The 12184-nt window shown below is 39.4% G+C and overlaps 1 protein-coding gene across 1 annotated transcript in view; it reads left to right on the plus strand.

The window, feature by feature from the left end:
* The first annotated feature begins 6270 nt into the window (after positions 1-6270).
* The window catches only part of omd (integrator complex subunit 5 omd), a 49896-nt gene continuing 43982 nt past the window's right edge, over positions 6271-12184 (plus strand). The window contains exon 1 of the mRNA XM_083112304.1: positions 6271-6434. The gene's annotated coding sequence lies outside the window, so the exon portion shown is untranslated. The remainder of the gene's footprint in view (positions 6435-12184) is intronic.

The raw sequence follows: 12184 nt of genomic DNA on the forward strand, positions 1-12184 counted from the left end.
AAGCTGAAGACATTGCCGACAGTGTAGTGCTAGTTTCGGGTCATGAGCCGAAGAGATCGAAGGTCTCTAAAGTAAATATTTCAGCAGTAATGGGCATTGGAACATCATTTTTCTTTTTTTTAAAAAAAGAAGAAGATATAAGCTTCACAGATCGACTGAAAATCTAAGTTTTGAGTGACGATTTATTAGTGACCGTACCAAGTTTCGTGTATGCAGTCCGAGAGTTTCGTGGGTTAAAAAAGGACTTTTAAGTAAGTCAACTGTTTTGGAAAAACACTCAAACACTACCACAAAGAGGCAGCCATGAAGGCCGAAAATTTTATGAATGTCGAGAAGAGAAAGCAAGAATATGATGCATATGTGGAAATTTTAGCGGAAAAAGCAAGCTCGACCATGACTCGAAAACCAGGGTCTCTGGCATATACCGTGCCATTCTTTGTTCTACCAAGTGAGCTACCGAGTCACCCTTGGCTTCGTTTGATCTTTTGCTGTCGCTGTAGAGAAATGGCACAGTATGCCTGGTGGAGTCAGCATTTTACGCTAAAATTTCTGCATGGCACATCTCTTGTGTATGCCCAACCGTAAGATGTTGCCTGTTTAATGAACAAGCACAGAAAAAGGAGATAGAATAAAACTAAGGGACATTCCCACTGGCTGACAAGATATTTTTCTTCTGTGGTCAACACGAGCTGCCATTTCAAGGTGACAGCTACAAATTATACGTGTCGCTTGAGGATTTCACAAATCGAACATAGGCTTGTGCAGCCTGTCGTGCCTCTACAGTGTGAAAAGTTTCTGTTGATTGGGTCACTCATTGCAAACGACGTGTGTGTGCCTTCGGTCTGAATTCTTCCTAAATCTTGAAGATCCAAGTCACATGGATGGGAAATTTGGATTTTTGTTAAGGTTACGTTTCGAAGGCAGGCAACAACACCATAAAGGATCATATCCAAACCTGGGAGAACACATTCGAATGGATTGTCCATTGCATAACAGCTTCGTGAAACGGACACACATACACATACTGAGATCGTTTCGGCACAAACACAACGTTCATACATTGCAGCAGAGAAGTCGAGTGATAAAAAATGTCCCGATATCACGTTCTGAAAGAAGAAAAAACAAGAAAAGAAAAGAAGAAAAAAACAGCAGCTTAAACAGTGGCAGATTTAGGAGACAGTTGATCTCCATTTTTGGCCCCGCACTATGGCTTTTTAATGCTAACCTTTGTCTACCAAGAGAAAGTAAACTTTTCTTCCCCCCCCCCCCCCACCGTTTTGGAACTGAATCGTCACCATCGACCTCAAACCTTGCGAGGTTCTATCTATACCCTTGCTATACCCTTGTACAAAAATGATGTTTAGCCCCCCCCCCCGAAAAGAATTTCTGGATACGTGCCTGGTCTGGGTCACCAAAGCTGTTGTCACCGCACAGAGGGCCATTTTCCTCATCAGAATTACAAATATATCAGGAGGAGCTCTCCTGAGCTTCCTCGTTATCCGACATTTTCCTGTGGTTTGACACCTTGTTGCACTGAACTTTCCGTTCGTACGTTACTTTCGAAGAAGGGTACCATGTGATTGCGCGCGAATGTGACACAGTACCATCACCAACTCTTGGTGAATGCAGCAGACGTTCATGCCGCACGTACTGCACGGTGTATCTCAATTTTGACAGAAGTGAGGGTTAGCAGACTTAGATGGGCAGGCCATATGGCACGAATGGGAGAGGAAAGAGGAGTTTACAGGATTCTTGTTGGGAAACCTGATGGTAAGAGACCTGTAGGAAGGCCAAGACGAAGATGGAGGGACAACGTTGAGATGGACCTAAGGGAAATCGGTAGGGATGGAAAAGAGTATATAGATCTTGCTCAAGATAGGGAAAGATGGAAGGCCTGTGTTGCTGCAGCCATGAACCTTCGGGTTTAAGAAGGCTAGAGAGTTAGTTAGTATGGTTGCACAGTTCGATCGGGAACAAATTTATTGAGTCAAGTATCACTTCGTAGGTTTCTGAAGGACGTAGAGAGACGAAACCTGTTGATACAAGGAGAACGAGAAAGATTGGTACCCGGAAAGGATTTTTACGACTTGCATTTTGTTACAAGCATGTTGATCGTATATCTGCGTATTGTGTTGTGGTGAAAAGCACGCATCTTAGTGAGATTTCAAACTGAAGCGACACGCGACAGCAGTGGTTCGTACCGAAGTGACAAGCGACACAGGCCCATTTAGTCTATAAATAAACATTTACCGCTCATGGGAAATCAAGTCTCAGGCGGCACAATACACGCCATTGGGAATCTGAGCGACACGTGCAGCTTGTCGTGTCGCTTCGGTTCGAAAAATTTCATTGATCACTGAGGATTCACTTTATATTTGAAGTGGCAAGGAGATTACACACCGAAGCGACAAGCAACAGCCCCTTTACTCTAAAGGAAACAATTCACCTTGCATACGAGTACAACAGAGCGAGGCGACACGATGTATGGTACTGAGAAAACAACAGTCCAGTCCAAGCGACACGTTCATTTTCTTGTGGTGAGTTGGTTCGAAAGGAAGCTTTCAGACTTCAGCGATACGTCTCTCTTGGAAATCAATATTAAAAAATAAACAACACCTTCCGAACGTCAAATTGCAGGTGACGCTTGTCGCTCGGACTGGGCCGTTTTATCAATACCGTGCATTGTGTTGCCCCGGTCTGTTATTTACGCAAGCGTGACTGGTGAATGGTTTGCTTTAGATCGAATGCTTCTGTGCGAAATCCCGATATCGCTTGTCGCTTCAATGTGAAAACTCCCTTGTTGCTTGAAGTAGATTCGTGCAAGTGAAAGTGGCAAACCAAATCATAGGTTTCCCTAAATCCTTCGGGCGGAAAGGTGACGTTGAAAGCACATATATTTACTAGCATTTGTTATGTGTCATTACTTCTGCAGATTTGTTGGCAAAGATTCACTTAAGCATACTTTATAATATAATAATATCACTTGTTTTATAGAATTATCTTTCCCTCACTTTTCCATTTACAAAATAATTCGATATAGTATCTAAACGTTCGTGTGATACTTGTTTGTACGTAGATTCTGTGGTACGTAGTTTGCTATACAACTGGCGGCCACAAAGACACGTCATATTTTAATAATCTGCTCTGCAATGATCATCCGACGGATTCTAGACGTCCACTCCTTCATAGTAGAAATTTAACAAATACCTTTCTTGACTATCGTCGCACAACTGATGAAAATAAGCGCTCATTTCTTACTTCGTATGCCGGTGAATCTGCACTGGCAACAACGGGGACTGGTCTAAACCGGAAGTTCCGGGGGGACCGGACAAGACTTCACCAATGTTTATGTTTACATTTTTAACACGGTCTATAAACACCTGAAATCAGGCGCGGAGCGTCCATGTAAGCCGTGTAAGCCGGGCTTACACTTTATTAATTCTAGTAAAATGTATGTAATTATATGGCAAAATTCGTAAAAACTTCAAAGTTCATCTCGGCCTGATACCAGTCTTCGAGATCGTGTTTGTTAGATTGCAACACTTCACACCAGATGGCACATGAGAACTCCCGCCTTTTGCTTGGGGAAAGTTGTAAGCCGTCTGAATGTTGCCTTACAAATTTCTGACCGCGAAGGAGCAGTGCCTACCGTCGCCCACCGTATCTGGAAGGAGAAGAACGAGGAATATAGGGAGAAGAGCGCGTCGAAACCCTAGGTGTGTAAACCTACGGGCAGAGGCTTACAGCAGCGTTGCAAACCTCATGTTTAGAAAAAGTGTTGTTCATGGACGTCCGCAGTATTTCTTTCCACCAGGGAGGATTAAGCAAAGTATTTTTTCAGGGATTGGGGTAAACTAGGTATATTTCCCTTCTCAAAATATACTAATTCAATTTGAAGTTAACATTTTTCTGCAACGCCCTTACAATAATTAACAATTTGATGTGACTGAAATGAAATTATATGTGTGAAAATGGTTGACATTCATTTTTCAGGAAGTGCCTCCTCCCCTTGCCCCTTCTGGACATCCATGGTGTCGTTTAAACTCCGAAATTATTCTACATACTACTAAATTCTTCTGGGATTTTCATATTATAAATATTAATTTATAACAAAAACAAATATAAATTTGAATGGTTCAACCAACGACATGGGTTCAACGTTATGTGAAAAGTTTGAGAAAATTCAACCACAACGAAAAGCGGCCCTGTTGTTTTATTTATATCTCCAACTTACAAACGACTTTTTAAACTTGTGCGAGATTTAGCACCATTATGCTTGGGTTGGCTTCACTGAATACGCGTCAGCGAGACACAGGTCCTGTAAGAGGAGGGGCTCCAGCGTTGTCGGGTATGAATGGTTGACTGTAAAGGAAATTTGAGCCGGTGGTGCTTCAAGGAGGTTTTTTTCCCCAGGAACAGGAAATTCTGAAGAAAAAAACTAACAGGAAGGGGAAAAAGGAGAAACCTAGAAATGAGCGGGATACGTAAAAACTAGATACACATTGATGTGCTAAATTCTTGTTGTTTCTGTTTTTCGCTTGTAGGAGAGCATAAACATTAGACATATTAAGACTCTGTTTTCCGTTTATGTATGAACTCAGCTGGTAATAATTGAGCTAAAAAGTGAAATAAATAAGTAAATAAATAAATAAATGTTAATGAAAACTTAAGATTGAACCAATTTTACAAATTTCATGTCAAATGTGAACCAAATATTATTAATTACATAGTCCGTGATTCAAACACTCTTCGAACAACGTACGAAAAGCCTGTTTATGATCTTTTAGGTGCTAGATTTGCTTTTACACTATCCTAAGAAAGCACTTACATGTCCTTTGATAGAAATTTCTGGATATATCCCTACAATTTGTGAGCATTTCTTTTATATTTTATATTGTATTTTTTTTTTTTACTAAATATAGGGAATTTTAAGGCAAGAGAGGGAATTTATTTATATCCGAAAGGGATATTCCCCTCACAGTCCGAAAGATCACTGCTTTGAGCAGTGGCCGATTTTGGATCTGGTTTCTTTTTGTTTTCCCCTTCTTGGGTAGCTATTGCTTTTGCGAATTCCATCTATTGAAAAGCGGACTGTCGTCCCTGTGCTGTGGTGTAATACAGTAGTGAAGTGCATTATGGAATAAAATGAGTGTGATTGTGCGGTGGGGTGGAGAACTTGTTGAAGACGCCGTTGTCCAGCAAGGATTTTGCTGCCAAGAAGAAACTTGTGGATATAGGTAGGCCTACCCCTTCCTTCTCTAGCAGACATAGTAACAGAAACGAAAAATAAAGTGCGCCGATTTTGCGATTCATGATACGGATTTGATACTTGGTTATGCGGTTGTAAAAAGTATTCAGCACTTTTCTGTTTCCTTCTGTTTTCGTTTGTTTATTATTATTATTATTATTCATTTTATCTAACTTTGCATATTTTTTATCGTTACGTTACTCATTGTGATAGGAATAACACTGACTTAATTATCAGATATCCAGAATTTTTAATTTGGTGAAAAATTCCAGGGAAGTGTTCTGAAAAAATTGGGGGGGGGGGCGGGGGTCGATGTGTGTGGATAAATCACTAACCATGTCAGCCCAAAAATAAGCACAACGGGAAATAACCTTCATCATGATAGGCTTACACTGTTGGAAAGGTCACGCTCCGCCACTGCCTGAAATGTATTTTCTTTCTTTCAGTTCGAACTCATTTGATCGTGATTGAGTTATAAAGTGTAATAACATTCAAGTAAAAATATTAATTAACAATAACGACTCAAATAAAGAAGATTTTGTCCAACGTGAAGAAAATAAATTAACAAGTCGACCCCCGTGTCGGAGGGGTTAGCACATCGCGCTACGACACCAGGGAAATCCTGAAAGTAAGGATCATTTATTTTATATTTTATTGTCGTATTTCTTAGTTGTGGAAGACCAGGAATTTTCAAGTTCAAAGGGAAATATTTTGCTACACGGGAGGGAAATTTTTCCTGAGCAAGAGCAGAATTTTGCAGAATTCAAATTGTCCCTGCTGTTTAGCCCAGCCTCCCCACCCCTTTTCCATCTCCTCGGAGTGCCTTCTCAATCAAAACATCCCCATTCTCTTTGTTCTCAATGCTGAGGCAGATAACGGGAAAGTAAAGGGAACAATAGGACAAGAGAAGCCGCTTGCATAAGTTTTCGCATGTGTTGACAACGGCGCAGGCGCAGTAGCTCCTCGCACAACCGGAATCGATTCCAGCTGACTTCCGGAATCGGAACGATTCGTTGCTCGTTTCGTTCCTTTGGAACGATTCGTTCCGAAACGACCCATCACTTATGTCAAATGTGTACACACGAAGGTACAGCGCCTGATTTATTTCGAAAAGATATGTGAGAAATATACTTTGAATGCTACGAAAACGACTGTGCTAAGTATATTCTGAATATCTGGTATTGAGGTATGATTACTAGAATATTATTTTTATGTTCAGTAGCTTAACGTGTATCGTGTATGTGAACCGGTTTTTCTGATGATAGGTATCACGGGCCAAGTGTTACAGCTTATATGTCGACATTTTGCACTCGACTACGACTTAGGCCTTCTATATATGAGTTTATTGGTATGTGCATGATATGTAGCAACAGTAAAAAAAAAAATTCAAAATTCGAGGGTGTAGAATAGGGTACCCGACCCACTACTACTCCCTAGACTAAAATCTGGGGTAAATTTCTCGTATGGGACAAACAGCTGAAATTTGCTAGTTCATTTAATTTGAATATTCGTACTTACGTATTCTGCATTGAGAAACATTGCTGAAGGTGGCATTTCGCTTATTTCACGGAAATAAGCTCTATTTGCGACATATTGAGTAAGTTTTCCTCGTTTCTTTTTGCCTTCGGTAACACGCAAAATGGCGGTCACAGTTTCACTACCGTACTCGGCATGCAGTGTTTCCACCCCACTGCACCCAAAAATACCTACGTAGCCCACAAACCATTGACGCATAGCCCCACAAACCATTCATACATAGCCCCACAAACCATTTCCGGTAAGGTTAGGTTAGGTAGGGTCCCTATAGGTTTCAATAGTTAAAAATTGGTTTCGAAAAAAATATGCGTAGCCCCACACACCATTCTCGCATAGCCCCACGAACCATTGACGCATAGCCCCACGAACCATTGACACATAGCCCCACGAACCATTGACACATAGCCCCACAAACCATTTGCGGAAACGTATCTTCTTCAGTTACAAAAACACGTGTTTGGAAACACTGACCAGTATTACGTCATCACACACAGGCTACATCCACCTGGAAGTAAATGGATGCAAGAGCTTCCGTGCATCGGTCACACATTTATATCGAAAAATATATGATTTACCGTCAAAATTCAATGAACGATGCGAGAAAACACTTCCCCGAACTTCCACAAGTATAAAGAAACTGAACTCGGTAAGTAATTTCTCCTGTAAATTTGAAGAAATCCATTTGTCCGATACGAGAAATTTACCCAATTGGGTATTGCGGAACATAGTTCAAGGTGCCATTATGCTTTTTACACGAAAAGAAACTCAATTTTTCACATTCTGAGTCCTTTTTTTATTCCTTTCTTCGCTTCCGGAACACACAATATGGCGGGCACATCTTGACTCATGTTGTGGGTATGCAGTGTTTCAATCTTCATCACCGAAAAATACCTACTATCGTGTTCGTCACCGGTGGAAATTATACATTATGCACGGGTAGCTGACGGATAGACCCACGAACCATTTCCGATAAGGTTGGGTTTGGTTACATTAGTAAAAAAAACGGGGGGTGGGGGGTGGGTGGGTAGAAACACTGACAGGAGCTTATGTCATCAAACATACGCAGCATCAGGTTGTCGTAGGGCAAGCAAATGAAAGCAATGGCAATTGTGCGTCGGTGAGATATTTCTCTTCAAAAATACATGATTTCCCGGTCATATATATTCCACGATGAAAGAAAATGGTAACAGTGGTATAAGCCGGAGACACATTAAACTCGTTTATTTTCAAATAACATTATAATCATTTATTGGTCGTTGCTAATTCGGTCGGCAAATCTTGACTCACGTTGTCTGTCGTCAGCTGATGTGCAGTGTTTCCAAACTTATGAACCGATAAATGCTGCACAAACTATTCACGAAAGGTTTTTAAGCGAAAATTGAGGGTAGACTCTACTTTACGTCCTTATCTGCATGGTGATTGCTTCTTTGCGTTCGCGGCACCCGGCATTTCTTCGGGTAAGTACCTTTTTCTTTTTACTTTCTGTTCACAATAGCCCCACTATCCATTCACGGGGTCGAGGTATGCCTACGAGGTTAGGTTAGGCCTGTTAGGTTAGGTTCCATTAGCACTCATTTCACCCCTAATTATGTGCTTCATCATCTAAAAAATTCCTCAGTATGTTCAATTACGCATATCCGTACAACATCGGTTTTTCTCGATTCACTCCAGGAAATTTTTCCTCGCTTTGGGATTTACGTTGTTGAATTCCTTATAAATTAAGCTTTCCAACCATATATGACATGTATTCCTTAGGAAGAGGACGTAAACTAGAGTCTTACCTTAAATTGGAAAAAAAAAAAAAAACCGCTCACACGTCATCTTGTAAAACTACCGCGTGATTGCTACACTGACAGGGGGTTACATGATTGAACGCACGGAACATTTGATTCACGTAGTCGACGGTAATGGCGGCACGAGCTATCGTACAACGGAGATGCATGAATGACGAAAAATGCCTTACTTACAGGCCAAATAAGTTGCACGATTCGAAAAAACAATTTCCCCGGCTTCAGAAAGTCCTCAAGAACGCAATTCCGTAAGTACTTTCTCGTCTTTTCTCCTGTAAATTTTAAGAAATCCGTCTCCGGCTTATACTATTGTTACCGAAGAAATGTGTCTCCGATGTATGAAACTGTTACCCTGAATCCTTTCATGCAGCCCAAATTATAATTAATAAAATACCAGTTGTGAACTATGTCTGAAATGGGTAAGATTTTACAATATCAGACAATTCCCCGATTTCGTTCATATTTCGCATAGCATACTCAATAATTTAGAGGGAGCAATTTTAAAATACTTAACAATTCTCCGATTTCATTCATATTTCGCATACTCAATAATTTAGGGCTCCTAATCACGAATCTGCAGTTAAAATTTGGCGCTCAAGTGTGGAATTTCAAAAAAAAAAAAGGGGGTCTGTGATCGCAACCGACAATGCACGATTGCTCATTATGTGTTTCTAATACTGAAAAACCTAAGTATAACTGTGTTTGCCTAACCTAACCATGAAGGGTTTGTGGGGCTATGCGTGAAAGGTGTGTGGGACAACATAAAAAAATGTAAGTTTTGTAGAAACACAAAATCTTCCGTTACATAATGAGCAATCATTCATTGTCGGTTGCGATCACGGACTCCCCTATTTTTGGAAATTCCACACGTGAGCGTAAAATATTTAATATCTCAAAAACCATTCGAGCTAGAGACCTGAAACAAAATTCATTTTGTAGCTAATAAAGCATACTTTCTGTGATATTCAAGTATGTTTTGCTTAAAATTGCATCCTAAGGATGAAAATTATGGTGGAAATTTGGGTAACAATAGTTAAAAATTTGGATTTTTAAACCTGATTTTTTTAATGAAAGGGTTTAGATTAAGGCTTGATTTTTTTTTATGTGTAGACCTACCTGCAGGGTGTCTGTAAATAAAAATATCAGTGCTTACAAATGCACACATTTTTTAAAGCATGGGCTCATACATGGCCGGCCGTTCATGGAATTTTGACAGTTTTCGAGGTTAGAAATTTCAGATGGGTCCTCTTGAAAAATTCTGAAATTTAGCACACAGGAAGCCCTGTATGAACCTAACTTACAGTAAAAATCTCAACTTTTAGCTTCAACTCGTTTAGTTCAATATGAGGTAATGTATGTGACCTAATTTGTGACATTGCAAAGTTAAGGTTAAGCTACATGTATACCTAGAAAAATGGAATCTTTTATTTTTTAAAGTTGGGTTATAAAAACCTCAGAAAATATAGTAACTTAGGATTTTAATACTTGACTTACCAGAAATTAAAATTACAAGGTATGACAATTGAAGATCTGCAATAACTCTTTGCAAAGGGTTTGATTTATTTGGTACTCAAATCCAGTTTGTTGTCAGCTCCAGTTTCCTACCGATTCCCTTTGTCAAATCATACAAAACCCTTATTCGGTAAATTTCTTATCTCCGGAAAACTGCTGAAATTTACTAGTTCATTTAATTTCAATATTTGTACTTACATATTCCGCATTGAGAAACATTGTTGAAGGTGGCATTTAGCTTATTTCACGGAAATAAGCTCTATTTGCGACATATCTAGTAAGTTTTTTTTGTTTCTTTTTGCCTTCGGTAACACGCAAAATGGCGGTCACAGTTTCACTACTGTACTTGGCATGCAGTGTTTGCACCCCACTACACCCAAAAATACCTACGTACCCCCATGAACCATTCCCTGTAAGGTTTAGAAAAAAAAATGGGTAGCCCCCACACAATTCTCGCATAGCCCCACGAACCATTGACACACAGCCCCAGAAACCATTTGCGAAAACTTACCTTCTTCAGTTACAAAAACGTGTGTTTGGAAACACTGACCGGCATTAACCGTGATTACGTCATCACACACAGGCAACATCCGGCTGGAAGGAAATGGATGCAATAGCTTTCGTGCATCGGTCACACATTTATATTGGAAAAATAGACGATTTACCGACAAAATTCAATGAACGATGCGAGAAAACACTTCGCCGAACTTCCACAACTATAAAGAAACTGCATTCGGTAAGTAATTTCTCCTGTAAATTTGAAGAAATCAGTTTTCCGGAGATAAGAAATTTACCCCCTTATTTGTTCACTAACTTCCTACTCTCACTAAATGATCAAAAACCTCCAGTATATTTTTCTTGACCAAGTGGTAATAAACTGATGATTTTGACCTTGTCAGCATTAATTTTTGCTAATTTACATTTTTCTTTCTAAAATTTCAATTAAATGATTGTACTGTCCACACAAAGGATTGTCACACTTGCCTTCTTTTCCTTCACTTCTAATACTTGCTGCAACACAATTTACCAGTTCCCTTTGCACTCCTTATATGATGCGAATAATTTTGTGATCAAGAGCACTTTAAATTTTTTCTGCAATCAGCCTCCTCTGTTTTGAGATAGGAGATACTTTGAAAACAGAACAGACTTCATCCATTTCCTTCAGTGTTCCTTGGGGTGGCACAAAGACATCATTTCCATTCTGTCTTTTATGTGAGCCACTTTCTCCAGAGATGAAAATTTCACTGTAACATGGGCATATTGATTTACCTGGTATAATGTAAGACTTATTTCTCTTGTAGTCTACGGTTATTACAAGACAATGTAAGACTTACTTTACACTTTTTTTTGTTTTGCCATGTGATGCAATTTCTTTGATTGATTGATTTAAAATTTTTCATTTGGGAAATGTCCCTTGATCTAATTTCAACAATTCACTTACCTATTTCTGTGAATTGTATTTTAGATCACAGTGTACTTAACCAAATAAAAAAATATATTTAAGAAGATCTTTTTTGATTGGCATTTGCATATTGTCTCTAAGTCATCCATCTGTAACGTCGACCTAAGAAGTGTTTTATAATTTTCACTAAGTTGTTTAAGATTAAGTGAATATTTTGCTACTGTACCAAAAGTGTCTTTGTGACAGTTCTCTGCAGTTAAAAATCCTACAGAACACTCCTTTTCCACTCACAAATAGCAAACATTCACAAGTCACTACCTCTCAGCACATTAGGCAAAGGAGGAATGACAGCACAGATCATTCATGCACATATCAACTCCAGACTTGCCTCAAATCTTATCAAAACATGTCTTTGAATTTTCTGCTGTCCATGACTCATATCTACTTCCACGAATGTCTTTTCTTGCAAAAAAATATTGGAAAGTACTGGCGACATAAAATCATATCCTCTTCCAGCTTTGATGCTCCAAAATAAATAGCGTAGTTGTAAGCTACATGCACTGCTATATTTAAAATAAAATACCTGCTGAAACTTAGGATTCCAGTAAATATAATGTTGAGGAAACTCGCTGTTTTGGAGCTGACACCACCAACTGGACATGGGTATCAAATAAATTTTTGCAGCTCTTCAATTGT

The sequence above is a fragment of the Lepisma saccharinum genome, chromosome 26 (assembly GCF_977018435.1).
Source record: "Lepisma saccharinum chromosome 26, izLepSacc3.1, whole genome shotgun sequence".
NCBI classification, from domain to species: Eukaryota; Metazoa; Arthropoda; class Insecta; order Zygentoma; family Lepismatidae; genus Lepisma; species Lepisma saccharinum.